The sequence below is a fragment of the Plecotus auritus genome (assembly GCF_963455305.1).
Source record: "Plecotus auritus genome assembly, chromosome: 2".
Classification (NCBI taxonomy): domain Eukaryota; kingdom Metazoa; phylum Chordata; class Mammalia; order Chiroptera; family Vespertilionidae; genus Plecotus; species Plecotus auritus.
This window is the reverse complement of record NC_137771.1, coordinates 181,156,688-181,184,443: the sequence shown is the minus strand read 5'-3', so window position 1 is coordinate 181,184,443 and position 27,756 is coordinate 181,156,688. Positions and strand designations below refer to the sequence as shown.

Below are 27,756 nucleotides of genomic sequence, written 5' to 3'. Positions count from 1 at the left end.
TTTTCATGCACTTGTTTTATTTTATTTTCTTGAATGAAAAAGAAATGAATATATGGTCAGGGAATATATGGCATCTAACACACTTAGGCAACATAGGTGGCTTATAAGACTCAGTTATAGTTCATATAATTAGAATGGCAGAACCATATGCTTTGAGACATTATAGAAACTTCAGCAGTCAAGGTTCTAATGCAGACTTTGTGCTGGCTCCATGCTGTGCATGCTGGATATGGAATCCCAGGACACGATTACAGTCTCCCTGATGGGTATTAGCTCCGTTTTGCAGACAGGGAAGCTCGAGTTTAGAGAGAGTAGAACTGACACAAATCCAATATCAAGCTTTGAACTTCATTCTGTACTTCAATGACCTCCAGAAATCCTTTCTATCTACAGATGTGACAAGACCTGCCTTGACTTTGTTGATCTTTTATCCTCTCACTCCAGGGGCAGGCCCTCATTCCAGGCTGGAGAAAGCAGTGGACATTGGCAGTCTCAATGTCTCATACTTGATTAATGAAGCTAGATGAGTATCTTGACTTTTCCTTCAAAGAATCTGCTCATTTTGAACTCTTTTGAATACACTCATTCATCAGCCTTTACTTCCTTTTTCTCCTTTTTGGAAAGATATTTGCCTTTGTCCACCTCTGCTTTTGAGGTCAGGAGTGTTTGAAGAGGACTTTGTATTTTCTTTTATGGGTGGAAAAATCATTGAGTATTTCCCATCATCCTCTCCAACCAGGTGGTGATGGGAAGAGGAGGCACAGGGTTGGGAGTTAGGAGCCATGGTTCTCATCTTGATTATGTCACTGACTAGTGAGAGGACTTGGAGTCAACCCTTCCTTTTCCTGTTAGGGGTCTCAGCGTCTTCATCTGTAAAAAATGATGGTACTACAAGATGACACCTAAGATTTAAAATTTCTGCATGATTTATGGTGTCAAAACCATCAATTTTGCTGAGCTGCATAATTCTGCAGCTGTTTCTCTGATACTTTTCAATCTTTAAATTTAATCTATTCAACAATATATACTTTTTTAAAGGGAAACTTTTATAGACATTTCTGACATATAAGGGTGATGGGGGGATAAATGGATGTTAAAAAATAGAAAACAACCAATTAAATAGTATATAGCATGTAATTCTCCTTGGAAACTTACCACGAAATTGAGGAGCACTTTAACAACTGGTAATTTAAATTGCATTTGAACTCTGTTAATGGTTTGTTTGCATGGGAACTTCAATCATTTCACAGCCCTTCAGCAAAGCTGCTTGTTCTCATTATGGAAAAGAAAAAAAAAATTATTAAAAGAGAAGTTGACTATGGAAAAGGGAGGCCACTTTCATTTGTGCATTGAGGGAAGCTGACAAGTGTGTGAGAGGTTGCCTGAGGGCCAAAGTTGGAGAGCCTTGCCTTTCAGGGAAGTTTAGAAGACACCCATCGTGGCAGTTGTAGAAACTACTCTGATTTGTACCTCCCTCTGCAAGGAGAAGCTTAGGTTTCCTGGGCCTTGTGGGTGGAGGCTGTCTTTTGTTTTCTGTATGACCGTGCTGTCCACAGGTCCAGTACTGGCCTCCTTATTCTTCATTCCTCAGCAAGTTTGAAATTATGCCTTTCTCTCATTTCAGTGGAATGGCTATGAGAATTCTAATGTTCTTGAAAACCACTGGTTCTCAGGAAACTCATTGCTGTGCTGGGCTTATCTTGCTTAGGCTGTTTTCTAACTTAATTCTTTCTGCTGTCAGGCTGTACTCTGGAGCTTTGAAGCAGGTTTTCAGAGACCTGAGTATGGGACTCTTGGATTTTGCTCCAAAGCCTATTGTGTGCTAATTCCTTTGCCCAACGAGTCTCCCTGCCCTCTGTCAAAGTGGTGGTCACTGGGTCCAGTGGAACAAGCCCTGGACTGGAGTCCTGGACTGCCTGCCACTCATGGTGGGGTCCTGTAGTGGCCACCTCCTTGCTCTGGCCCCAGCTTCTCCTCCTGTCAGTTGGAAGAGTTGATGTGGATTATTTTATTAAGATCCCATAACTTTGATCTTATATGGATATTAGTGGCCCGGTGCATGAAATTTGTGCACGGGGGGTGGGAGGTGTCCCTCAGCCCAGCCTGCACCCTCTCCAATCTGGGACATCCCTCTCGCAATCCGGGACCACTGGCTCCTAACTGCTTACCTGTCTGCCTACTTGATCACCCCTAACCACTCTGCCTGCTGGCCTTCTTGCCTTTAACTGCCCCCCCACCCCCCCGCCAACCTGCTCGCCCCCAACTGCCCTCCCCTCCTGGCCTGATCACCCCTCGGCTCCGCCACCAGGGCTTTGTCCGGAAGCATGTCTGGAAGGTCTCCTGGTCTAATTAGCATATTACCCTTTTATTAGTATAGATTTGAAGACTGAATGAGAAAATATACATGAAACAATTATATGATTGATTTAATAATATTTAAAATTATGACAATGAAAATAGGATTAGTAGTTTTTCTAGTATGTGGATCTCTCCTGCATATAAAAGACACATTTAAAACAGCCAGCTGCTTCAGCATCTGTGTGTGTTGGAATATATATTGCATCGTCCTTAGCAAATAGTAATAGCTCTTAATTAAGTGAAACCTGTAGTGAGGATTTCCTGGCAAGTGTCAAGATTACCTAGCTCTCTGCTACTCACTTGCTCTTACTTTTCAGGCAAGGGAATCAAGGTTCAGAGGGCTTGCTAGCTCCTATAGTTAGAAATGTGTCTCCAAACTCATATCCTTTTTTTTTTTTTATTTGTTGTAGTTCAGATTTTGCTATTAATTTTTTCTTGCCTACCTAACATGTATCTAACTAATTGATCTGTCTCTTTCATTTGTGATATTACCATTAAGCTTTTTTCCTAAGAGAGCTGAGGATGAACACTGGGGGACTGGCCTTCTCTTTCTCCACTATTCTGAGACAAATTAGTGAAATACAAGTGCCAGGAGCTTAGGAGGAATAGAGGTGAGCCACTATTTTGTGGATTTCAAGCCTGGCATCCTTCTCACTATTTCCTGGTCAGTGAGTTCATAAACCCAGAAGTTCTAAAGTTGGTAAGGTCCAAGAGATTCATGAGCAACCTTCTTCTCCAATTTTTCATAGGTGGGATCACTGAGGCTCAGTAACAGAACTGAAGACGGAATCCACGCACCTGATTCTCAGTTGAGGGCTTTTCCTAAACTGAGCACTCATTAGAGGGAAGAGATTTCTTCCTTAATTGGTGAGTCTTGTGCAGAAAAGAAGACTTTCCCTTTTTATAATCAATGTGCATGTTTTAAAAATCAGTGTTTTCCATTTAAGGAAAGCATGATACTAATAATTAACATGGACTAAGAACTAGAGAAGAACCAAAATGTTCTTTCTTTTTTCCTTAAGTTAATTTCATTGGCAATGGATGGAATATAATAATGCTAATAAAATGTGTGGCAAAGAAAAGGCAGGACTCAGCTCTTTGAAGATGGCATGAAGAGAGATTGGAAGAAAATTTGGAGAAATGATGATTTCCGGTGGCTGATAATTGTATTGCTTCTTTCTTTCTCCTTTGGCATGGAGGAAAGTGTTCTTGAAATTGAAAGACCAAAATGAAAATGTCAATGACCAGTTTTATGGACATCTGTGATGAAAGAAAGTAATATTATTGAGTGGCTTTTTTTATTTTTTACCCCTTTATATGGTGCTTCTTCTGTGATTTCATCTTATTTTCACAACAATACGTTCAGGTAGGGGAGTCTAACTTTGCTTAGGCAAAAGGTTGAACACTGTGTGTTAAAGGGTCTGAGTTCGAATCCTGTTGCACATTCAGAAAGGGTATTGGTGACCAGGTAAAGTAAGCTTTCCCTTGTGTTTTGGAATTCCTCTGTGTTTAGAGGGTAGAATAGAACATCATGTTCTCAAAAAGAGGGGTGGTAGGAAGAGTCAATACTGTGGCTACCCTGGGCTGTGGGGAGACTTGAGGCAAGTAGCTGGGGAATTCTGGGACAGGCTTTTATTTAGAATTCTAGATCTGTGGTCTCCATTCTGAGGGCCAGTCTGTCTGTGACCCAACCACTGGCTTTATACTGACTACATAATATGGCTTACCATGCTTATGATGTATTTTTTCAAAACAAAGCACATGCTGTTGTGATTGATAAAACCTAATTTCATTTAAAAGTGTGGCTCAGTTTATAGTTACATTTCATTGCCCTTTTTTTCTTCATCAATGTATCTTAAAAGAACAACAGACTTTCTACGTGCCTATGGATCTGCATAAGATAAAAGGCTGGAAACTATTGCTTTGACTCTTAAAGAGTGTATGTAGCCTGTTAAAATTTTGTCCAAAGCATACACTTTAAGCATCCAATATGGATCTTCGACCTGTTCTACTTTCTGAAATTTTTTTCAGTGTTAGAAATTAAATTGTGATGAATATGAAGCCTTGCATTTGGATAAAAAAAAAATCTAGTGTGTAATGACAGAGTGAAAGAGAGTACCTAAACATGAGTGAGCTGAAAGAGACAAAGGAATTTTTGTTGTCTGTAAGCTAATTTATGAGCCAACAGTGTCTTTTGTTCTCACTGATGCATCCTTAAGCAACATTGAACAGAGTGTTATCTACAACGAAGTATGTGTGTGGGGGGTTCACCACTGGAAACCAGCAAGTTTAGAGGTGATGTGGGCATCAGGCCTAGTTTGAGCAGGGCACAGTTATATCTATGCTGTGCTCCTTGCTCTGCCCTCTTCTATGTGTTGGCTTCATTGTCAGGATGTTTACCTCATGGTCAGGAGATGGCTGCTCACTGCAACCTGGGCTATAGGCTGCCTCCTTGCTATTTGGGGAAAGAAAGCCCTGTTTGCCATATTTCCATAGACTTGGGTAACTGCATACCTCTGAAAAACCAGTCACTAAGGCCACAAGGAGGACACTGGCCTAATTGGCATGTATGACCTGGGGCTGTGCTCTGAATATTGAAACAATACCACCCCGACCTCATGGCAACTACACAGTGGCGATGTGGTGGTCCCTCAAAAGAACATCTGGGTGCTATTAGGAAGGGGAGAGAGGTCTAAAGCTATGTGAGTGACTATCAACCTCCATTCAGAGCTCCCCTCATCCTCTGAAAGGAACTTGAGCCAACGGGACTGTCCTCACAAGGATGCTGAGAGGACCGAAAGTGATGTCCCACCAGGAATTGTTATAGGAATGAGATCCTGGAGAACTTGATGGCTTTAAGGCTAGAAAAACCAGTCAAAAGAGAGACAGCATCTCTTGTTCATGAGTTTTCCTCAGAGTCTCGTGGGATATCTGGCACATGATCGGTGCAAGTGCATTTTCATGGAGAGAAAGAAGAAATCCAAAGGCACTGAGTGTTCCTTTCCCTGTGGGTGGTCCCTCAGACACTGGCCAGTTCTCTGTTGGAGTATTTTAGGAATTCTAGAACAGATGAGGCTGCACTGCATGGTTTTATGAGGGTGAAGAAATGACTGGACAGGAAGAGGCTTTTGGGACCAGTATTGCTTTAAAAAGTTTGTGAGTTCATAAAAAGGCAACAAATATGATGGGATGGGGTACCAGAAGGTCTTACAATGATTAGATGTGCAATCCTAAAAGAACAAGGTCCCTCTGCCTTCGTTTCCCTGATCTGAGAATTAGGAATAATAATCATTGCCCTGTCTACCTCTCATGTTTGTTTAGATCAAATGCGTCGATAGATGCTAACCTGTTTTGCAAACTATAAAGTGTGGCCTATACACGACAGGCTATTACATTTGTTTTATTTTTTAGTTTAAAGACTCATCTTGAACATACAGAAAAATAAGATGATCTAGCGTGTAATCCCCAGCGCCCTACCTGGTACATAGGACATGCTCACTGTATGTCCTTTTGTCTAACCCTGCACCCCCATCATCACCAAGGTTGGATAGGCACTGATGTGTTCCCAGTATTGAAAAGGAGTTAGATCTGCAATCTCACTCAATGATGGTGGTTGACATTGACATGAAATAGTGTATTATTATTACTTTCCATATTTATTTTTGTTCTAGTAGGAGGTGGAAGGACTTAGATCGGAGATGAAGCATCAATGCTTGAGAAAAACCCTAGAAACTACAGTCTAACTAGTTGGCTCTTGCATTATTTTATTAGCTAATCACAACTTCGGCTCCAGGCGTGACTGGCCCAGTGGGAGTCAGGAAGGAAATTATTTTCCTCTGTTGATACTAGTGTATAATTGTTGATGGTAGCCAATGGCTTTCAGTTTTAATATTTCCTCTTTGGTTCTCAGAATAATCAGGTAATAGTCTCTGCCGGAAGCAAAACTTTGGTCACTTACACTTGACTTTCAGAGGTGAATGTCTTGGCTCCCTACAATTACTTGGTCAGGTGGTTTTTGGGCATGTGTGACCATCTGCTTGGTCACCTTTCGCTGCTTCTATCTTATTGCTTCAAAAATTGCAAAAGGACTTGCTGGGTCTGAGCAGGGACCATTCAGGCTCCTGAGGCTCTTTGCTCTTCTCTAACCCAAGGATGTCTTGTATGAGGGGTTTGCTGTCCATGAAAGTAAAAGGAAGAGCTCTCTCTCTCTTTTTCTTGCTTTCTGCCTTTTAATTTAACATTCTTCTATTTCCTGACCTGAGCACAGTGCAGATACCTGTACTTTGAGGAGGGCTGTGGAGGTCAGAGGAATTTTCATTAGGTTACTGTGCAATAGGAAGGGTCCAATGCTGAATGGATGGAGAGCCTCATGATTCCTTTGTAGATTGCTGCCAAGTATCTACCCATGTTTACAGCAAGTATGCTTGTTCTCTGCCCTGATCTCTATGTTTGTCTGGAAGTCAGCGAACCTCAGGACATCACAGTGAAATAGGCACAGTCCCTGACCTCAAGAAGCTTACAGTCTACTTAGATAGAAAGACATATACACGAGAGTGAAATATACCTTAGAGAAGTATTGTTTATAACACACATTCAGGAATCACCACATATGTTTTAGGCCTCACATTAGGTGCTTGGGAAATCAAGGTAAGTGATTTATAGGCTCAGATCTCATGGGGCTTAGGTGAAAGGTTGGGAGAGTGGAGAGTGGAAATAATTGAGACTACTGGGAAAGGTTTCCAGGAGGAGGGAATCTGCTCTCACAACTTCTCAGTGAACCATGGAGCCTTATGACATAAGTCCAAGGGGTTGGCAGGTTGGGCCTGTGGCTATAGTTTGGCTCAGTAGGGCTGAGCAGATTCTAAGGATGGATTTATTGGATAGCAGAATACAGCTGGGCAGGAAGGACTCTCTCATCTTGCAAGTGTGGTTCAAGCTCTAGTTCATTCTGATCAATGGACTCTAACTGGATGTGTCTGTTGACTTTGAACTGCACTGACATTTCCATGGTCATCTCCATGTGGCCAGAGCATGGTTGCATCCGTGTTTCTAAACTAGAAAGCGTCTCTGCATTCTGGGGCACAAAGGTTCCTTTATAGGGTTTTGACAGTGAATCTTTTATAGTCTAATCCCCAGGCCTCATGAGAGGTGATGGAGTTGGTAGGGGCCATTAAAATAATCTCAAACTTGGATACTATCTTCATTATCTATTGATGCATAACAAATTACCCCAAATTTAGCACCTTAAAACAAAGAAAAAAAAAACAACACTTATTATCTCACAGTTTCTGTGTCAGGAATCGGAGCAGCTTAGATGGGTGCCTCAAGGTGTCTCTCAGAGGAGGTTGCAGTCTGGGTGTCTGCTGAACTTAGTCTCCTTCGAAGGCTCAATGAGGAAGGGGGTGGAGGGATGTATACCAAACTGATAGGGCTTTGGCCAGGATTCAGTTACTCACTGGTTGTTGGACTTTGGGCCTCAGTCACTGATAGTTGGCTGGAGACCACCTTCAGTTTCTTGCCATGTGGGCCTACCCATAGGGCAGCTCTCAACATGGCAGCTGGCTTCTCTCAGAGTGAGTGAGCAAGGCATGCAAGCCAAAGCCTTTTGTAATCTAATCCTGGAAGTGACACATTGTTCCTTCTGCCTCATTCTATTTGCTAGAAGCAAGTCAGTCAACCTAGCCCACACACACTCAAGGAGAGTGATTGCACAAGGGTATGAGTGGCAGGGGTGCATTTATATGGGGCCAGCTTAGGAGCTGCCTAGGTTACCATCATGCGCTAAGGTGGGCGTAGGAGTTCCATGGAGCCACTGAATGAACTTGGCACACCTCTGCGAATCAATTGCACTTGAAGACTTTTGTATCAAACTCCATTTAAAATCCTAATAGAAACATTGATATATATAATAGTATAGAGTACAAAATAGGCATGGTTTTTCAGAGGAAAAACACAAGTTTTCAATTAATGCTATGCTCTGATACCTCTACATTTTCATCTTCCTTCACAATTAGAGCTTCTTTAGTAAACATTTTTGAATGGTTTCACTGGAGGTGAGACACCAAGACCTGGAGAGGGGACACCCTTTTCTTGGGCCACGGAGCATTAGTAGCCATGGAGCAACCATCAAAGGCTCCTCTGATGGCCCAATACTTCCCTTCTACCTCTCCACACAGTCTATGCTTCATTAACAGTTCATATAACTTCCAGGCAGGCTTTCTCTGCTTTTTGCAACCTCCATCCTGTCCCAGAAACAAATTGGGGAAAACAGGTCAAAATTTGGAGTCTTGAGCCTTCATGTTGTCCCTCTAGGTAAATTTCAGGGTCTACATCTCCTATTGGGTCTTGCTGTGTCCTGAAAAGTTGCATAAATCACTATTACTGGGCTCTGATAGCATGTCTCTGCAGTTATGAAGAACAATTTTATTGGGAACAGTGAGCCAATACACATCATTATTACTGTGAGACTGACAGGATCAGACATAAAACCTCAACCAATATCTTCGGTCTGGCAGAAAGTTCTTTTCCAGAATATCCATCTCTTCCCCCTACCAAAATAGTTTTTATCAAACCAAGCTTGGCAGTACATTTTATATAAGATGACAGGTTCCCTTAGAGCCCACCTTAACATGCCTAAAAAATAAATGGCAATAGGAGACTGAAAATGGTGGTCAAGCTCAGTAGTAGGTCAAGCTCAGTAGGAACCTTACTGTCAACATAAGGAAACCCAGCTTTAGTTGTTGAGGCATTCACTGGACAGAATGTAATACTATTCCCCTTTCCGTAGCCCCTTTCAATATTTTTTATACTTTCAGTGCTTTCAAGGTATTTCTTATCAATTATTTTATTTTTATTGAAAGTCCATTGTACATAGTTTTAATTGGTTGAAGACAAGAGGGTAAAGCAAAATTTGGAGTAGGAAGACTATCATGTGTTAACTGTGTAATCTCACTTAAGTCACTTAATTATTTTTTAAACTGGTTTCTATACTTAAAAATGGGGCAAATAGCACCTTCTTCAAGATTATTTTTTTGCTCACAAAGCATCATAATATATATATAAGTACAGGCAGTCCTCAGGTTACGTCGGACTCGACTTACATCATTTCATGGTTACCTCGCCATCTCCCATTTACAGTATTTATAAAAAAAAGAAAAAGTTCCATCATTTTGACGTATGTACATATGTGCTTTACGTTTTTTATTATTTACTAGAGGCCCGGTGCATGAAATTCGTGCACAGAGGGGGTGTGTCCCTCAGCCCAGTCTGCACCCTCTCCAATCTGGGACATCCCTCTCACAATCCAGGACTGCTGGCTCCCAACTGCTCGCCTGCCTGCCTTCCTGATTGCCCCTAACCACTTCTGCCTGCCAGCCTGATCACCCCCTAATCACTCCCCTGCCAGCCTGATTGATGCCTAACTGCTCCCCTGCCAGCCTGATTGCCCCTAACTGCCCTCCCCTGAAGGCCTGGTCCCCCCAACTGCCCTCCTCTGAAGGCCTGGTCCCCCCTAAGTGCCCTCCCCTGATGGCCTGGTCCCCACCAACTGCCCTCCCCTTCCGGCCTGGTCACCCCTAACTGCCCTCCCCTGCAGGCCTGGTCCCCCCCAACTGCTCTCCCCTGCAAGCCTGGGTCCCCTCCAACTGCCCTTCCCTGCAGGCCCAGTTGCCCCCAACTTCCCTCCTCTGCCGGCCTGGTCACCCCTAACTGCCCTCCCCTCCAGGCTTGATCACCCCCAACTGCCCTCCCCTGCTGGCCTTCTTGTGGCGGCCATCTTGTGTCCACATGGGGGCAGCCATCTTTGACTACATAGGGGCAGCCATCTTGTGTGTTAGAGTGATGCTCAATTTGCATATTACTCTTTTATTAGATAGGATTTACCACAAGTAAAGGTCAGGAATTGTTATCTTTCTTTTAAATTTTTTTTTTTTTTTTTTTTACTGTTTCACTTCATTAATGCTGTGTATGTGCTCCATGTGAGTGATGTAGGTGCTTATGTAGGTGGGTTCCAACTTACAGTGAAAACTGAGTTACATGCATAGGAATGGATCTCCAACATAACTTGAGGACTGCCAGTATGCAGTTGGTGGCCATTAAATGTTCAGTTTTTGGTCTCCTTCATAGTCTGTACCTGCTAAAAATCCCTTCAGTTCTTTTCTCTGTTAGGCCATTATCTCCAAGTCTCCACTCTACACTGTCCCCTTGGCTTGGACCAGACCTGCAGCATTTGCGTATGTCATTCTGATTTCATATTTTCCTGAGTAACTAAAACATTTACCGTTTTGCTCCCAAGTCATGAATACAGACATCATAGTATGCTCACGTTTTCTGGTATTTGAAAAAATAGTACTGGGAATAAAATATTCACACATGATATTTTATGAGGAAAGCCTCTTGGGCATCTCTACTTGAAAAGTAAGTTTTGGTTTTCATGACAAGATGGTCTAGTCCAGTGGTCGGCAAACTCATTAGTCAACAGAGCCAAATGTCAACAGTACAACGATTGAAATTTCTTTTGAGAGCCAAATTTTTTTAACTTAAACTTCTAACGCCACTTCTTCAAAATAGACTTGCCCAGGCCGTGGTATTTTGTGGAAGAGCCACACTCAAGGGGCCAAAGAGCCGCATGTGGCTCATGAGCCACAGTTTGCTGACCACTGGTCTAGTGCACAGGACGAGTCCCACTCAGCTTCCACCAGCCTCCTGTTCTTTTCTAAGTGGAAGCTTCTCTGGGACCTGCCCAAGGCTGACCCTCCTTGGCTTCTCTTTGGACTTCTTTAGGATGACATCATCTCACTCTGCTTCAATGGTGACTGGCTTGAGTTATATCAGTTATTAAAAATGATCTAATATTTTCCTCTTAAGTATAGGGCTCTGGCTTGTTCTAGAATTAAGCTAGTGATTTATTTATTATACGGTACAAGACGGTTGTAGCCACTTTATGATGTAATCTAAGAATGACATGAAAACAAAATAGGCTTTTACATAATGAAAGTGTTCCTGTAATACATTTTATAGCAAGGATTTTTTTTTCTTCTCATTGAGAATGGAGATATATTTTTTAGTTTTCCTCCACTTCTCTCTTACCTTCTTTTCCCATTTATTAGTCTTGAGGGCTTTAAATCAATTTTTAAAAAATCAGTATTTAAAACACCACAAAGACTTTGGTTGATTCTTCTAATCTAATCTTGTCATCATCTTCATTCCCCTTCCCCTCCCTCTGTCTGTGGCCTCTGTGATGGCCACTGCTCTCTGCTCAGCAGTTTATTGGGTCCTCTTCAGCACATGGCAGTCCTCACCATTCCTTTGCTCATGCTGTTCCTTCTACTGGAAATGCTTCCCTGATCCTGAATTTTCTTCTGCTAAAAATGGATAAAGTGCCCTGATTCCTATAGATAGCAAACTTCTTCAGGCCAGCTCCAATGTCCCTCTTCCTCCACACCTTTTTTCAAGCTTCTGCCTCAACTTAGGGACCCTTTATCTGTATTTTTTACAACTTCATACAATAGCAAGCTCCCTTTCCCCACTCCAAAGAACAGTCACAGAACATCAGCATTAGAAGAGGAGACCTAACTTAGGAGAGAGGGGAAGGGGCCTTTCTTGCTCTGGTTCTGCTCCTAACACTGAGATACGAGGAGATCATGGCCCATCTTTGTGTTTCAAATATTTTTATTTGACAGATGAGTGGTTTGGATTTTATTTAATGTGGCCATATAGTATTTTAGTAGTGACTCCTTGAAGTGCTGTGTTGAGAAGGATTCTGAAGCTATATCCTGACTGAGTAGGAAAGAGTCCATGATCATTTAGCAATATTTATAATGGCTGTGTGTGGGGAAGGGAAGAGAGAGTGGAGGCATACAAGAGGTCTCTTGGATATTTTTGGATTATATATTTAGAGATCTCTTTTTGCTTTACTTTCTCGGATGCTTTGATTTGCTGACTTTAAATATCTTGCCCAAGGTCACATAGCAAGTAGTGGCTAGAATCCAATTCTGAGATATAGAGATGGTTAAAAACTACATATTCTAATTTCACATTTATTCATGTAGCCTGACTGTGGGAGTTGAAAAACTGGAAATAGTACTAAAGAGGTAATGGTCTATTGGATGCACAAGGCTCCCCAAATTTTGTATGTTTTTGAGGTGGAGTTGGGTCAGGAGATGCCTTTCACCTCTTTGTCTTCTTTGCTTCCAAATAGTTATAGTGTTTGCACTGTTCTAATTTATGTCAAGGATGGCATTTTAAAGTCAAGGTCACAAAGTTAGTTGACTCTACCAGGGTGTTATTGGGTTAAGGCTCATGGAGTCAACACATGAATCTTTGGATACTCTGTGCTCCTCTCCTAACCCAGACAAAATGCTTAGCTTTCAGCAGAACACAGCTGAAAAAAAGAAAAAAAGAGAAAAAAAGAAAAGTCCTGGAACAGTGGAAGAGACAGACAGATAGAGGAGAGAAAGGAAGAGGGCAATAGTCTAGGATGGCAGACAGCACTTTGAGTGATGAAAAAGAAACTGGAGATGGTTAGAGTGGAGAAGAGAGAAAGAGGATGGAGGAGGCAGGAGCAGAGTAGGACTCTGCCATGGAGGGGGACACAGACTCTGTCTTTGCAAGTAGAGGCTGATACTGGCATTTTCTTGTAGAGGGAATAAGGAGTTAGACTGCTCGTCCTTTAAGGTCCTCTCTGTCTGCAGAGTCTGAAATTTTCAGAAGGGACATTCTGTGTGCATTTACATAATTTCCTTTTTTAAATGAAGGCTTTATGGATGAAAGTGACTCTTCCTTTCTCCATGGTCTTGGCACACATAAATGCTGACTTATCTTGGGCAATCTTTTGTCCCATTTAGCATTATTGATGAAGGAAAGGAGGCTAGCTGAGGATGTCTTTGTACTGGATGTATTTTTGAGGATGATTTCTTTGCTTTTTAAAAAGATACTTCCAGAGAATTCTGTCTGTTGGCTGCCCTCAATCCTATAGTCAACGACTATTCTATAGTCAACGACTTGCCTTTTCTCTACCAAGCAGAGTGCTTTGTGTATGTGTCCTAGAACATTTATGTCACTGTGCTCTGCTGTATAAGCAGACTTTTAGTATTCCTCTTCCACTAGATTGTAGAAGCTTCTTAAAAGCATTAAGCCTATCTTATTCCATAAGAGGACCCTGGGTGACTAGTGTAGTGGTTTGCAAATGATAATGATGACTCATTAACAACTGCTTATTGAGCACCTATTGTGCGAATAGAATCTTGTACAGAAACTAGCAAACCTTCATATATATGAGTAAATATATAATGTTTAGGTTGTAACCTATTTTCAGAAGAACAAAGTAGGTTAAAGACACAGAGGATAGGGAGGACACAGATTTAAATTCATTGCTCTGAGAAGGTCTTACTGAGAAGACTGCACTTGAGCAGGAACCTGAATGAAATGAGGCAGTGAACCTGAGATGAGAGGAGGGAGGATGTTTTAGGCTGAGAGAAAGGTATTGCAAAGGCCCTGAGGCAGAAGCATACTGCGTACATTCCAGGAAAGTGAGGCAACCAGAGTGGTGGCAATGCAGTGGCCATGGTGAATGATATGAGAAAGGAGATTACCCATGCTTATAAAAATAGTTGCAGCAGTAAATATTTGTTGAGTACACATTGAAGATGCTCAGAAAAAAAAAAAAAAAAAGCCTTTGTGACTAAAGAATCCCCAGAAATTTGACAAAAGGATGACGTAAGGTATTCCTTGTTTTTTAGCTTTAAGATACAGGGCAGTGGATGGGGGGCTGGGACAGTATTGGGGGTCAGCTCAGAGCAGGTCCGGTTTTGGAGGGTACCGGTTTCCCTCCTGTGTGTCGCCTGCCTTCCATAATGGAGATAGCACACCTGCCGGGAGGCTGGAGCCCTGGGTGCAGATGGGCAATTGCATGCCTAATCACCCATTCAGGCACCCACTTATTTGTTTTCCACATGCAAATATGGGTTTTTTTTGCAGATGAATTTAATATATCTGTTGCTTCCCCATTTTATTTAAAACAAAACAAATGGCCAACCATGTCAGTTGAGGGCAACAAATAGAAACATGATGACACGGCTGAAAGGGATCCTAGGCAAATCAGTCTTTTCTGTGCTCAATTTAATTTTTACTTTATGTGAGTCGTTCTTAATATCTTAACGGTTTTAAAGAGGGATGTGATATTATTTCCCTAAATTATTTTCTCAATATTTCAGGCTCCATATTTCTACTATGTGGTTTCCTACTTTCATCTTTATAGTTTCTGAACTTCTGGCCCATTGTGAAAAAAGAAAAGATGGGGAGGAGGGGGGCATCATGGACTCTCCAGAACTATTGGCAGGTGCTGCCTGCAACTTCTTTAGCCTGGAAATAAACAAATAAACAAATACAAATTAGAAGTATTTGCCCCTATTAGTGTGCTTTTATTATTTGTTGTGAAAGATCATGCAAAAGGTCACTTCCATTTATATGGGACCCTGTAGTTAAACACCAATATGAGATAGAGGGCTTTGGTAACTTTTTGCTTTGATTTCTAATGACATTTCAAAGCTCTAGAGTGGGAAGTCGTAATTGGTAGATACTTTGACATTTATTTTATCTCAGACACTTTATTTTATGGTTAGAGAAACTGAGGTCCAGAGAGGTAAAATGACTTGTTCAAGGTCTCAGGGAGTAAGAGATGGCCATTGGACTTGAGCAGCTGGGACCCTTGGCAGATGCCTGCCTCTGTGGCCTGGATGATGGAGAGGCTGCTGGAATGCATGGAGGATCTACTCTCAAGGTGAGGTCTGTGTATAAGTGGTGTTTGTGTATCTCATTTTTATCTCATAAACTAAAAAATTTTTTGGTGTCAAATCTCAAGCAGAGAAAAAGTGATGGGGAATGTGGATAGGGATTGCTTGCAGCTTGCCTTCCAAGGTGGTGGTCTGGAGAAGGTGAGTGTGTGTGTGTGTGTGTGTGTGTGTGTGTGTGTGTGTAACAGAGACACTGAGAGAGAGACAGAAAGAGAAAGAGAGAGAGAGAGAGAGAGAGGAGTGGAGATGAACAAACTAAGAGGGAGGGGGCAGATCACTTGGCAGTAGGAACTTGATAATTAGACACAGAATTTTTGAGCCAGTAGGAAGTCTAAAACTTATTGAACTGACTGCTCTATTTCATAGAAAAAGAAACTGATGTTCAGAGTGAGAGCCTAGCCCCAAATCACTCAACTTTGAGTAGTTAGAATTTTTAGACCAGCAACATCCTTTGAAAGAAACTTTTATTTGGAGAAGTACCAGTTATCACTATCAAATCATATGTCCTACTTAGCTGATAGGGCTCCTCTGGTGAGATGGAGTGTCTGCCGGTGAGATGGAGTGTCTGCCTTCTTTGGAGTTCCTTCCTCAGACCTATTTTGTCAGAAGGAGCATGGCCAGAGCTTCTGTGTCCTTGCAGACATGACAGACACATAACCAGACATCAAGTGAACAACTTAGTTAACAGACTGCCCCCAATGGCTAGCTTACAAATGATCCTCTGAAGAAGTGAGGTTTGGAAACCAAGGCCAGTTAAGTAACATCTTGTGAATCTTTTATATGTTTATAAATGTAGGACCCTTTCACTTTTAAGAGTGAAACATTAAGGTGCTAGATGATGGGGCATGCAGAGTCCAAGGTGATATTTTTGGAGGTAGCCTGAGAACAGGAAAATCCATATGTATGAAGAGGGCAAACTTTGGTCAGGAACATATTGGGAGAGGGTTACCATTCTGAGCAGTGGCCACTATAGTCCTGGACAGCTTTGATTCTGAAGGCTGCTGGGATCAGGGAGTGGGGAATGAGGAAAGGAGTGTGGATCTTGCATTAACTCAGCCTGCATGTCTGCTTTCTGTGCAGGGGCCTCCCTGCAGGTGTGTGCCCTGAGTACATGCTGTCTGTTTCTCCTGCTTATGCACATGGCTTTATGTAAGTGCTTCCCACCATGTGCTGACAATCCCAGACACCAGTGGCAGCCTCTATGTCCCTAGATAACATGTTAGGGGTTTATGTGTCTCCAGACTTGTTCCCCATGTTTTCTTCTACTTTTCCATCATCCTCACCCACCTCCCCCTTTGAAAAAACAAAATAATCAGGATGGTCTGAATGTCCACCTTGTGTTGATTGTTTTATTGTATTTTGTAACTAGTTTGTTTCCTGTTCATATATGTAATTAATATACTTTATGGGAGAAAGCATTATAATGTACTTGAGTTCTCTTTGGCTCTATGGTTTCTTTTTCTTTTTCTTTCTTTTTTTTTCTTTTTACTTAAAAAAGTACTATGCTTCTCTCTTCAGACCTCCACCTTTCTTGTGTACACAACCTATTTTGAAAAATCTTTAGGGAGTTATTGACTTAGTTGGAACTACTACTTTAGAAGCAATTCAGATGACAGAATCTCACACTTAACTTGCTTTTCTACCAACAATTTATTTTTCCTTTAGCTTCAAGGAATAGTAGTGGGGTATAGGGTATTCTGAAAAAAGGAAAAACATGCCAAATGGGTTGCTGATTTCCAGCTAGCACATGGAAAAAAAGTTTTTATTTCAGTGACCTCTCTGCTCATTGGAAAACTCTGAGCTGGTGGACTTCATGATCTCCAGACTGTGTGTGCTCTCTAATTACAGTTGAGTAATGAGGGTAAATTACAGAGTAGTGGATGCTCTCTTATTGGGCTCTGGGGTGTTATGGAGACATGCCACCCTTCGGTATTAAGACACATCATTTCTTCTAGCCAGGTAATATTAAGGACCTGCTCCACCAAATCCCCAAATACACAGAGCACATGAGGAATGAAGAGAGCTTTTAGAGTAGTGGTTCTCAACTTTCTAATGCCACGACCCTTTAATACAGTTCCTCATGTTTTGGTGACCCCCAACCATAAAATTATTTTTGTTGCTACTTCATAACTGTAATTTTGCTACTGTTATGAATTGTAATGTAAATATCTGTGTGTTTTCCGATGGTCTTAGGCGACCCTGCATGTTGAGAACCACTGCTGTAGAGCCTAAGGCCATCGGAAAACACAGATATTTACATTACAATTCATTAACAGTAGCAAAATTACAGTTATGAAGTAGCAATGAAAATAATGTTATGGTTGGGGGTTACCACAACATGAGGAACTGTATTAAAGGGTCATGGCATTAGAAAGGTTGAGAACCACTGTTTTAGAGAGTCAGCCTCAACCTGGGTTAAGTTGCAGCATGGCCAGTTGCCACACTAAGGGATTCCTGCTGGATTTGTTCCACAAATGTCTGCTTAGAGACACTCCCTACCCCATTTTCAGGGTGTCTCTATTATTCTTGCTTCAGGAATATATAGTATTATTAAAAATAGCACATGAGCCCGGCTGGTGTGGCTCAGTGGTTGAGCACCCACCTATGAACCAGGAGGTCACGGTTGGATTCCCATTCAAGGCACATGCCCAGGTTGGGGGCTCAATCCCCAGTAGCGGAGCATGCAAGAGGCAGCCGATCAATGATCTCTCTCATCATTGATGTTTCTATCTCTCTCTCTCTTTCACTTCCTTTCGCTAAAGTCCATAAAAATATATTTAAAAAAATAACACATAAAATAAGAGGGCAGGAGAACTCAGCTCTGACCCCAGCTCTGCCACTCCACCTGTGGAACTATCACAAGCATTTGCATTTATTCAACAAATGTTTCAATGAGCTCTTTTTACACATCAGGTCCCGGAGATACAGAAATGTGTAAGATGCGGTTCTCATCTTCACGGTTTACAGGCAGGGGTGGAGACCTGACTTCACCAATAGAACACGAGTGGCTTCTCCATCCTGGGTCCCCCTTTTATATCTCTATGTGAGACCTTGAACCAGGCTAGATGATGCCAGGCCCTTCATCATTATGCACTCATTTGTACCAAATTTGTTAAACATTCAATAGTCGCTTATCTCATTGAAAATTGGCAAACACTTCACTTTTCTCCCAGTTTATGGGGGGTAATGTTGACGATTAATGAGGCAATATCTACAAAATGCTTTAATAAGCAAGTTGGAGAGAGACATGCTATAAGTTTGAGGCATTATTATTAACAGAAAAATGAAAACAAGGCCGATGTTTTCGAAGAGAGAACAGATGGTTCCTTTGTTGTGAATTTGAGTATAAAAGAGAGAGAAAAAGAGATACTTGCCATATTGTTTAGACCCCAAATGTGAGTGACTTTAAAATGCCAAAACAATCTGGTTAGGAAAGTCCCATGGATTCAAAATAGCCCCTATACTGATCAAACTGTAATTAATATAACAAAAAAATAACAGGAAGAAAAATCCTAACAAGAAATGCCATGGTGACAACTGACACAACCTAACACAAACTCCCATTTTTGCGTCAGCTCTAGAAATGCAAATTTTCCTGCCTTCAGGAGTTATACCATACAGAGGAACAAATCAGTGGGAACTAATTTAAAATTATGTTTCTTTCTAAAGTCGTCCCTGCCCCCCTCCCCCCCCCCCCAAGTTATTTCAGTTTTCTATGACTCATAAAGAAAATCTCAAGGATTCATAAGAAATTGGCAGCCCTTTCCCACTTTTGCTGGTGGATGCTGATAGAGAAATGGTGCGACTTGGGGCAGTTTAAATAGAGAGCAAACGTCAAGGGACCTGGGGTGGTGGTGCAGAAGGCAGAATCAGGGTAGGACCTTTGAGAAACTTTTGAGAAAAGAGTTGTGAAATCGTTTCTGCCTCTCTCTTCCTTTATTTCTTAGTTTCTTATGATCTGTCTCTGCACTACACAATGTATCCTTTTGGCACGATCCTTGTCCTCCTGGTGCCTGTCACTCTTGAGTGGACCGAAAATGTGGGCTGTGAGAATGATTCATAGGCCACTAAGCTGGAAGCTTGACTCTTCTTCAGGTGCTACCATCTAACTTGTGGTGTGACTGGGCAGAGCGACCTCAGTCTCTCTGGGCCTTCGTTTTTTTTCACTGGAAAAAGGAAATTAACTAAAATGTTCATTCTGACACTAATCTGAGCTCAGGTCCATACCTTTTTATATACAGCTGTAGGCAGTCTGGTGATGGCTTTTCATTTAAGAGTGTTATGTTTACAAACAAACGTGCCTCCTCAAGACAGCAATAACAAAAAGTCCACATTGCTAAGGTGGGAACCTCTTAACCATTCTCTCGGACTCCTGCTGAAATTGTTCCTCACCTCACTGATAGCCTGGGATGGCCGTGTGGCCAAGCCGGGGTGGCCAGTTCATTCTCAGCCCTACAGGATGCAGGGTGGGCTTGGGAAGAAGCCGCTCTAAGGGTCTGGAGTTCTGAATTCCAGTCCTACTTCCTTCTGCTCCTCACCATGTGGGACCTTCTCTAAGATTTCTCCAGATCTGATTCGCTGATTGGTCTGTGACTCATCAAAGCATTGAGAAAACAGTCTACTCTGCCCGCAAGGCCCAGAATACTCCTAGGGGACCCTCTCATGGTGTGTTGCACATGTGTAGTCAACCAAGAGGCTCAGTACGTGACAGACAGGGAGGCACTTTGTTAGGCACCTAATTTCTTCTACCTTCGGGTAAGAAGTATAATTATTAGTTGTAGAGGTGACCTTTCCTTGTCATTCATGATATCCCACCTTCTTCTTTTGAAGCTTCAGGTGCACATTCCTTTCCTTTGGCCTACCCACACTGCACAATGCCTTCTGGGTATTAGATTTATCTTTTGCCGTGGACTGTGGACTCAGCTGTGTCCTGCTTATTTTTGAAGCCTGAGCATGTTAATTGGTAACTGTTATATAGTATATGTCTAATAAATGTCAGTTGAGTGAATGCCTGGTGGATGGATGATTTTCTATTTTCTCACCAGGTTCTGAGTTCCTTAAGGTCATGGACCTTGTCTATTGAGTTTCTTCCTTTCACCAAGTGCCCAGCCCAAGGCTTTGAATGCAGTGTGTAATCAACTGCTGTTTGTTTAATTGTTTTGAAGAGAAGTGGAGATGGATCTGGAGCAGGGAATGCACATTGAGATATAAATCGTTTAGGTTGGTCATGTTGGGTATCTTTGGAAAACCCAGCTGACAGAGGTCTTAGAGCACTTGTGGGTCTGTGATGGAGTACCATGGGGGTGAGTAATTGCTCCTCCTGAATGCCTCCCTGTCTGTCACATATAGATCCCCTTCCTTGGCTGTGTTAGTGATTGTTTGTCTCTCATCCTTGGTCTGTTGTTAGTGTCATTTTTCCCCCCTTTTCTTTGAGTTCATCATTCAAGGCTTGAATTAGTGTAAATTGTTTGTGTAATTCTGCCTCATTTGATCTTAAACAGTTTGTAGGCAGGGCTAGTGTTTTCTCATAATTATTGTGTTCAACATGGTTCTGGCCCAGAGCCATCTACAGAAAAAATGCTCAGTACATGTCTGTGGACTTGAATTTCATTCCACTGCCTTCGGCCTCCTTGCTGCCTTTCAGTCAGCTTGGTAATAATGCCACCCGAACAATGACTACTGCAAAGTAAACTTACTAATCAAATAACACAGCAGGTTTCCTTCTCCAACCTCCACATATTTTGTGGATCAAAATGACTTTGTTTTGGGGTGTGCCTGCTTTTTTAAAAATTATATAATGGCAAACATATCATGCTACCCTTACTCCTCTTCATTGTCCATGAATGATTCTTACTATAGCAGGAAAACAAAAAGATTACCATTTCTTGACTGTAATTGTTGAAATAAATTTTCAAAGTTTTCCATTTTATTTTTTACCTGATACCATAAAGTAGTGTGACATGAAGAGAGGGTTTTTATTAGAATGTCCCTTGGGTGATCTATGTGCTTCTTAATCATTTTGTCATCTTGAGCAAGTTCTTTGTCCCTTGTAATCTCATTATTTCCAAAGTGAGATTATAGAACAAAATGATCTCCACAATTCTTTTTTTTTTTTAATTATTAATATTAATTCCATGGTACCTGAGGGCTTTGGGAAAGGCAGATAACTACTTTATTTTCTTGCCATTTGAGTGGGAACGATGACCCATAATTGTCTATAACCATAAGCCTTGGTAACTTTCAGCCCCCTAACACCCCCCCCCCCCCCCCCCCCGCACCAGGAAGCAGACCCCCTGCAATTCATTGCACTAATTTGTTTGTGATTAACATCCTCTGCCTCTTCTCACTTCCCAAAACTCAGGTTTTGAAATTTTATTATAGGGAATTTTTTTCTCTCTTGCACTAAGTATCTTGGTCAGAGTTCTTAACACATTTACTGATATCTAAGACTTTTCATGAACTTTTTACAGCCTCAGGCGAGAGGTTATGGCATCTCAGCTTCCTTTGCTAGAGACAGTGGACTAAGCCCAGGAGAGGGAATTCTGCTATCTCAAGTCACCCAGATGAACTAGAATGGGAACTTTATTCAGCCTATATTTGATGGCCCAGCAAGAAAGCCTCTGATCATCAGAAATTGGAGAGGCATGTTAGTGTGGAGTGCTGAGACCTGAGTGTGACTAAGCTCAAATCACTTGAGCAGAAAGAACCTCTCTTGACCCATCTGTGAAATGGGGTAATGACCTCTTTTCTGCATACAGGATGTCCAGACGACCTTTGGAGAGTTCTTCCTACCCTGGGTTTTATGATTTTGTGAGCAACTAAAACCCACAACCAAGGTACTAGTTGCCAGGTACTTTGGTGGGGGAAAAAAAGGTTGAGGCTATTTTTAGAGCCTTAAACTATTTATCGACTAGATGGTAAGAGATAAATATCTTTGTAAAGCTAAGGAATAGAGTTACATATTATATAAGAAAGGTGATAAAAACTGATGTTCACATATGTAAAGTGCTTTAAAATTTATTAATTTTTTTATAGGCTGCTGAAATTGGTTTGTCGTTTTTTTGTTGTGAAAACTGAATCAGGGAGAGAAATAAAATGATGTTATCAGTGTCAGTCTAAGGACACTGTGGCCAAGATTTAAAATCACCTGAATCAGAGTATCTTTGGGTGGGGCCAGAGCTTCAGTTTTATTTTAAAGCTCCTGGGAGAACCACTGATCTAATCTAGATTTTTGATGGAATCTTGGTTGCATCTGACTCTATGGGCTGTCCTCTGGGCTTTTATCTCCTTTTCCCCTGAGTGAAAACTGCTGGACAACCAAGATTTTCACCTAAATGACATGAATGTGCTGGGCACTGTACTGAAAAGGCTCCTAGATTCTGTGGGGCCATGAAATATTGTGTAAGGAAGAGAAGGAGTTAATATTTTTATGTCGAGACCTGCCTTCTTTTTATGCTTCTGAGAATGTTTAAAAAAGATAGCAGGGAATATATTTCTTTGCTTTAATTGTTCAAGGCCTTTTAAAAGCATGTGCAATAAAATACCATTTAAGCTAACTGACCTTTATATTTTAATGCTTTTTGGAAGAGAACAATACCTAGTATTCAGCTGCAGTATAATTTTAAATTATATATATATATATATATTTTTTTTTTCTTTCTTTCTTTCTTTTTTTTTTTTTTTTCCTAGTCAGCAGAGTCTGTTTTGGAATCACAGGGCTGAGCATTTTACCTGTTTCAGTTTAAACATCAAGTTCCATTGGGTTGATGGTTCTTGACCTCATAATGTCTAACCTTCATATCTTTTTTTATATTCCCTCTCCAAACTTTTCCAGGAAGGAAAGTTCAAGGCCTGATTCACTGGCTCTCTAATTTTTCCTTCTGCTGGGAAGTTCAGGTGTTTAGTTGAAGGCAACCCATGTGACTGAAACCATATTCTGACTAGAGTGTTACCTGGTCCCTACCTCCATCCGCTTGATGATATTTAACCTCAAAGGCCACTGAAGATAAAGTTTTAAAAATTGATGATACCTATAACCTTGTTAGATATAGTTCATCTTCTGACTTTAAACTTGCTCTTCTAGAAGGGGAATAGTACTCGGATTGCAACTGTGATGAACTGTAATTTTAGAGGTTCAAATTGACCTACAAATTTTGTAATTGTAGCCTTGGTTACAGATCCACTGTGGCCTTGAGCATCTTAGGTGTTATTCATAGAATATTTTTCCATGTTGAGAAATTAAAATATACAACATTTATTTGTGTAGCTATGGAATATATGTACACATAATATTATATGGAATGAAGTAGCTTGAGCTTAATTTATTATTTTAAAATACTATTAGACAATGGAACTAATTCTTAGTTACTACATTTTTTATTTTCCTTTCTCTTTCTTAGTGTTTTTTTCTTTAATTTTTTTATTGTAAATGATTTCAAACATAAAGTTTCAAGAATAAGAATAGTCCAAATAATATCCATATGCTTTTATCCAAATTAATTTACTATTAACATTTTATCTCATTTGTATTCTCCCTCTCTCTGTATATTATGTTTATATATAATTTAAAATAAATGTTTGTAAAATATATGTAATTTTTTCTAAAGTTTTTGAGAGTATGTTGCATTCAAAAGTTTTCATATTTATGTTGACGAATTTAACAATCTTGTATTATTTCTAGACTTTGGTTATAGTTAAAAAGCATTTCCCAACACCATGTTCACTCCTATTAGGTTCTACTACCTGCATAGTTTCATTTTTCACGTTTAGATCTCTGAATCATTTATAATTTATTCTTGTGTTTGCTGTGATGAATGGATCTAACTTTATCTTTTTTCCAAGGTTATCTAGTGTCCCAACACAATATACATAGTAAGAAAATTCTTTGCCTCAATGGTTTGAGATTGTTGGTTATTTTTTAACCTACACCCTGACTATAGGTGTGAAGGAGAATGATGGGAAATGGTGGACCAGGGTGATTAGAGGAAAAAGAGGTTCTGAGTAGATAATGACTTAAAACAAATTAAAACCTGTCTCCTAACTTTTAATCGAGAACTATTTTCCTTTTACAAATCAACCTCCATTTCTCAAATTGATTAACATTTTTAACAGAAAAGGTGTTTAAAACAAAGGAAGGGTTTAGGCATTATCTGTGCTTTCCATCTTCTTAGTAATATCTGTAACTACTCCACCCTGAAACAGATGATGAGAACTTGGCTGCATCCTTTTTGATGAGCACCTGTGACTGTATGTGTCTCTTGTCTCTAGTACCTGGTCACATGCTGGTTACTCACTGTGCCCCTTCTGCCAAATGCCCTTAAACTTAGTGCAGAGGTGCCTTTACTTGCAGCCCATTGCTGCATTGCGTGAGAAGGGGACTCCAGAGATTTTTGGGTTTAGGGGGCCTGGCTTTACAGGTCCATGATTCTCTGCCAAGTTGGGAAATATACCAAAGTCTTTTTCTCCTATATTTTGGGGAATGAAGAATTTCAAATAAATAAGTTTTCCTACCTTTGAGAGTAGATACTTAAACATTTGTTAATTTTTATAGAAAGCATAATAAACTTTTCTGTCTTCTTAAAAAGAACTCAACTGATGATAATTTAATATTGATGACACAGCCATTATTGTGCATTTTGCAAGCTGAGTTTTTTGAAATGTTAGTCTTCTCTGATCTGTTGATAGGTATTTCATGAAAAGGGAAGTTTTTGTAGTCAGACATGTTGGGGGATTGCCTGCTTAAGCAAAGTTAGACGTTTCCTTGCTGTGGGACTTCAGAGCTCTTAGTGTCGATTTGTCAAATTTATTTGACCCAGGAACAAACACTTGTCTTTTCCCAACTTCTATACCCATGAATAGCTTTGACACTTGGATCTGCACAGTCAACTTTATAGGGCTGTGATATTGTATCATATAGTACTAGGATTCCACATCTATACTTTTTGGTTTTATTGTTTTCTCCTAAATTCTTCTAAAGTTAAGCTCTGGGAAGGCAGGGACTATGCCTGTTTTATTCATTACTTTAGCACAAACAGCACAATGCCTGGCATATAGTAGGTGCTCATTAAGTACTTCTGAGCTTGAAGTTGTTAACTCTCACTTAGCTTGTTGCAGTATTCTGGTTTGGTTCCCCTTACAAATGTATGTTTTTAACAGCAGTTTCTTCCTTTTTAGTCTAAACAAACAGATAAAGGTATTTGCCAAGAATTATATATATATATACATATATATACTAGAGGCCCAGCGAGCGAAATTGCGAGAGACCCAGACCTGCCCTGTGCGAGCTGTGGGCCCCAAACCTGCCCTGCATGAGACCCAGGCCCCACATCTTGCTGTGCAAGCCCCGCCAGCCCCTGCACAAGCCCCGCAGCCCAGCCCCTGCACAAGCCCCGCCAGCCCCTGCACAAGCCCCGCCAGCCCCTGCACAAGCCCCGCAGCCCAGCCCCTGCACAAGCCCCGCAGCGTTGTGTGAGCCACGAGCCCCGCCCCGCTGCCGCAAGCGGCTTGTAGGCAGGGGGCAGGGGAGGGACTGAGAGGTGCTCCAGCACCTCCTGGTAACCGGTTGTTTGGTCGTTCCACATTAGGGTGTGATGGCCACAGGACTTTTATAATATAGATTTAACTTTCTGGCCTCTAGAGGAGTGAGGCTTCATCATGAATTATGATCGAATACATGATTTAATCATTGGCGGCTTGTTGCCCAAAAATGGGCACATGGAATTGCTGCTGGGAGAAGCAGCTTGTTCACAAGCCCATTCCTGCAGTTGGGAGCTCTACCTGCCTGCTTTTTCATTTTAGGACTTGTACTGGAAACCACTGTTGGTTTTCTCTGTCCTACGCTTCTTCTGTTTTTGAGTAGTTGTTCTGATCAGCAATTGCTCTGATGAATTTCAATTTGAGCTGTTCTAAAACAGGATAGCCTATCTCCTGGAACTTGTCCAATACTCCCTGTCCCCACCTATCCTAACCAGGCTCCCACAAAAGATCCTGGAATTTAACTTTTTTTGTTAATTCTCACCTGAGGATATTTTTTTCCATTGCCTTTTAGAGAGAGTGGATGGGAGGGAGGGAACAGAGGGAGAGAGGGAGAGAGAGAGAGAGAGAGAGAGTAAGCATCGATTTGACTCATTGATTGGTTACCTCCCACACTTGCTACAACTGTGTCATCAAACCTGCAACCGATGTATGTACCCTTGACCAGGAATCGAACCTGCAACCCTTTGGGCAAATACTCTAACCACTTAGCAACACCGGCCAGGGCAGGATCCTGTATTTTAGGTTACTTATTATTAACCATACATGTGGCCTTAGGTGGCTGTGCATGTGTGTGTGTACACACACACAGTTACACATACACTCTTCTCAGTGAGGATGGGAAGTCAAATATCTAGGTTTAATACAGGAGCTCTTTGGAAGCTCAGAAATCTGAGGCTATTAGTGTTCTTTGTTTATTTTCAATATTTTATTGATGCTCTTTTTGAATATACAAGTAGTTAATTTTTATTGTAGAAAATTTGGAGAACACAAAAAACATAAGAGGAACAAAACCTTGCAAGATTGCCTATAATTCTGTTACCCCAGAATACATTATAGTGAATAATGTTCCATCGTGTGTGTGTATGTGTGTACACCACAGACTGCTGTTCTGGGTCTTGCTTTATAAAGGAGTCCTCCATTGTTAAACACATCCTGTACTTTTGACATTGAAATTAATATGTATAATTATATATGGCAATACTCAACAGTTAACCTTTACTTAGTGCCTGCAAGGCAGATCACTGTGCTTCATCATGTACCTTAATTTACCTTTGTACTTCCAGGGTCTTGCTCAGGGCCCTCTGGGCACATGATTTTTGCTCAGTACATGCATGATGAATTTACGTGACTAGACATTACACTAGAACTGGATCTGCCCTCCTGTTTTTAAGAAGCTAAACTCTACAAGTGATGCATTTCAAATCTACAAAAGAAGGCGAGAGCCAAAACAGTGGAAGCTGCCCTTATAAGGGCAGGAAGAGTTTGGGAAATTTTAATAGTTCAGTAGGTGTTATCTATGGTGATTTGGAAGTTTCTGGCAGTTATGAGACAGGGCCTTACTTTACTGTGTGGTCAGCGCAGTTTGCATCTGGTTCTCATCTTTTGGGCCTGGAACTCCCCATCCCCTTATTTAAAATAGCAAATCGGGGTTTCAGTGGTGGGATGGGGAGAAATTTGCTAACATTAGCAAGCTGCTCAAGGCAGCCCAGGATCAACGTAATTTCACTTTTGTACATGGCTGGGAGCAAGAGCTTTGCATTAATTGGCTTGCCAGGGTCTGTGCTGTGCTTCTAATGCTGTGGAAATGGAATTGTTAGAGGCATTGCATGGTGAAGGAAGAATCAGGGCAAAGAGTTTATAGGATTGAAAGGGGATTATGCTCTGCTCCACAGGCATTTTCCTATTTGGGCACCAAAAAACTCATGCCCATCAAACGGAGTGGGTGGAATTCCTTCAACACCTTTCCTCAGATGAAAGTTATGGCTTGTGTGGCTGAATGATCAAATATCGCCCAGGACAACAGTTGTTTAAGGATCCTGCCCTTCCTACAGTGTAACCTCCCCACAGGACC

The 27,756-nt window shown here is 41.2% G+C and overlaps 1 protein-coding gene across 10 annotated transcripts in view; it reads left to right on the top strand.

Moving 5' to 3' along the window:
* Nucleotides 1-27,756, top strand: part of LPP (LIM domain containing preferred translocation partner in lipoma) — a 740,460-nt gene that overhangs the window by 73,292 nt on the left and 639,412 nt on the right. For 6 of the 10 annotated variants that reach the window (XM_080655356.1, XM_080655351.1, XM_080655350.1 and 3 more), the window contains one exon: nt 3,108-3,225. The exons of the other annotated variants lie outside the window; for them this stretch is intronic. The gene's annotated coding sequence lies outside the window, so the exon portion shown is untranslated. The remainder of the gene's footprint in view (nt 1-3,107; nt 3,226-27,756) is intronic. 10 annotated transcript variants of the gene reach the window in all.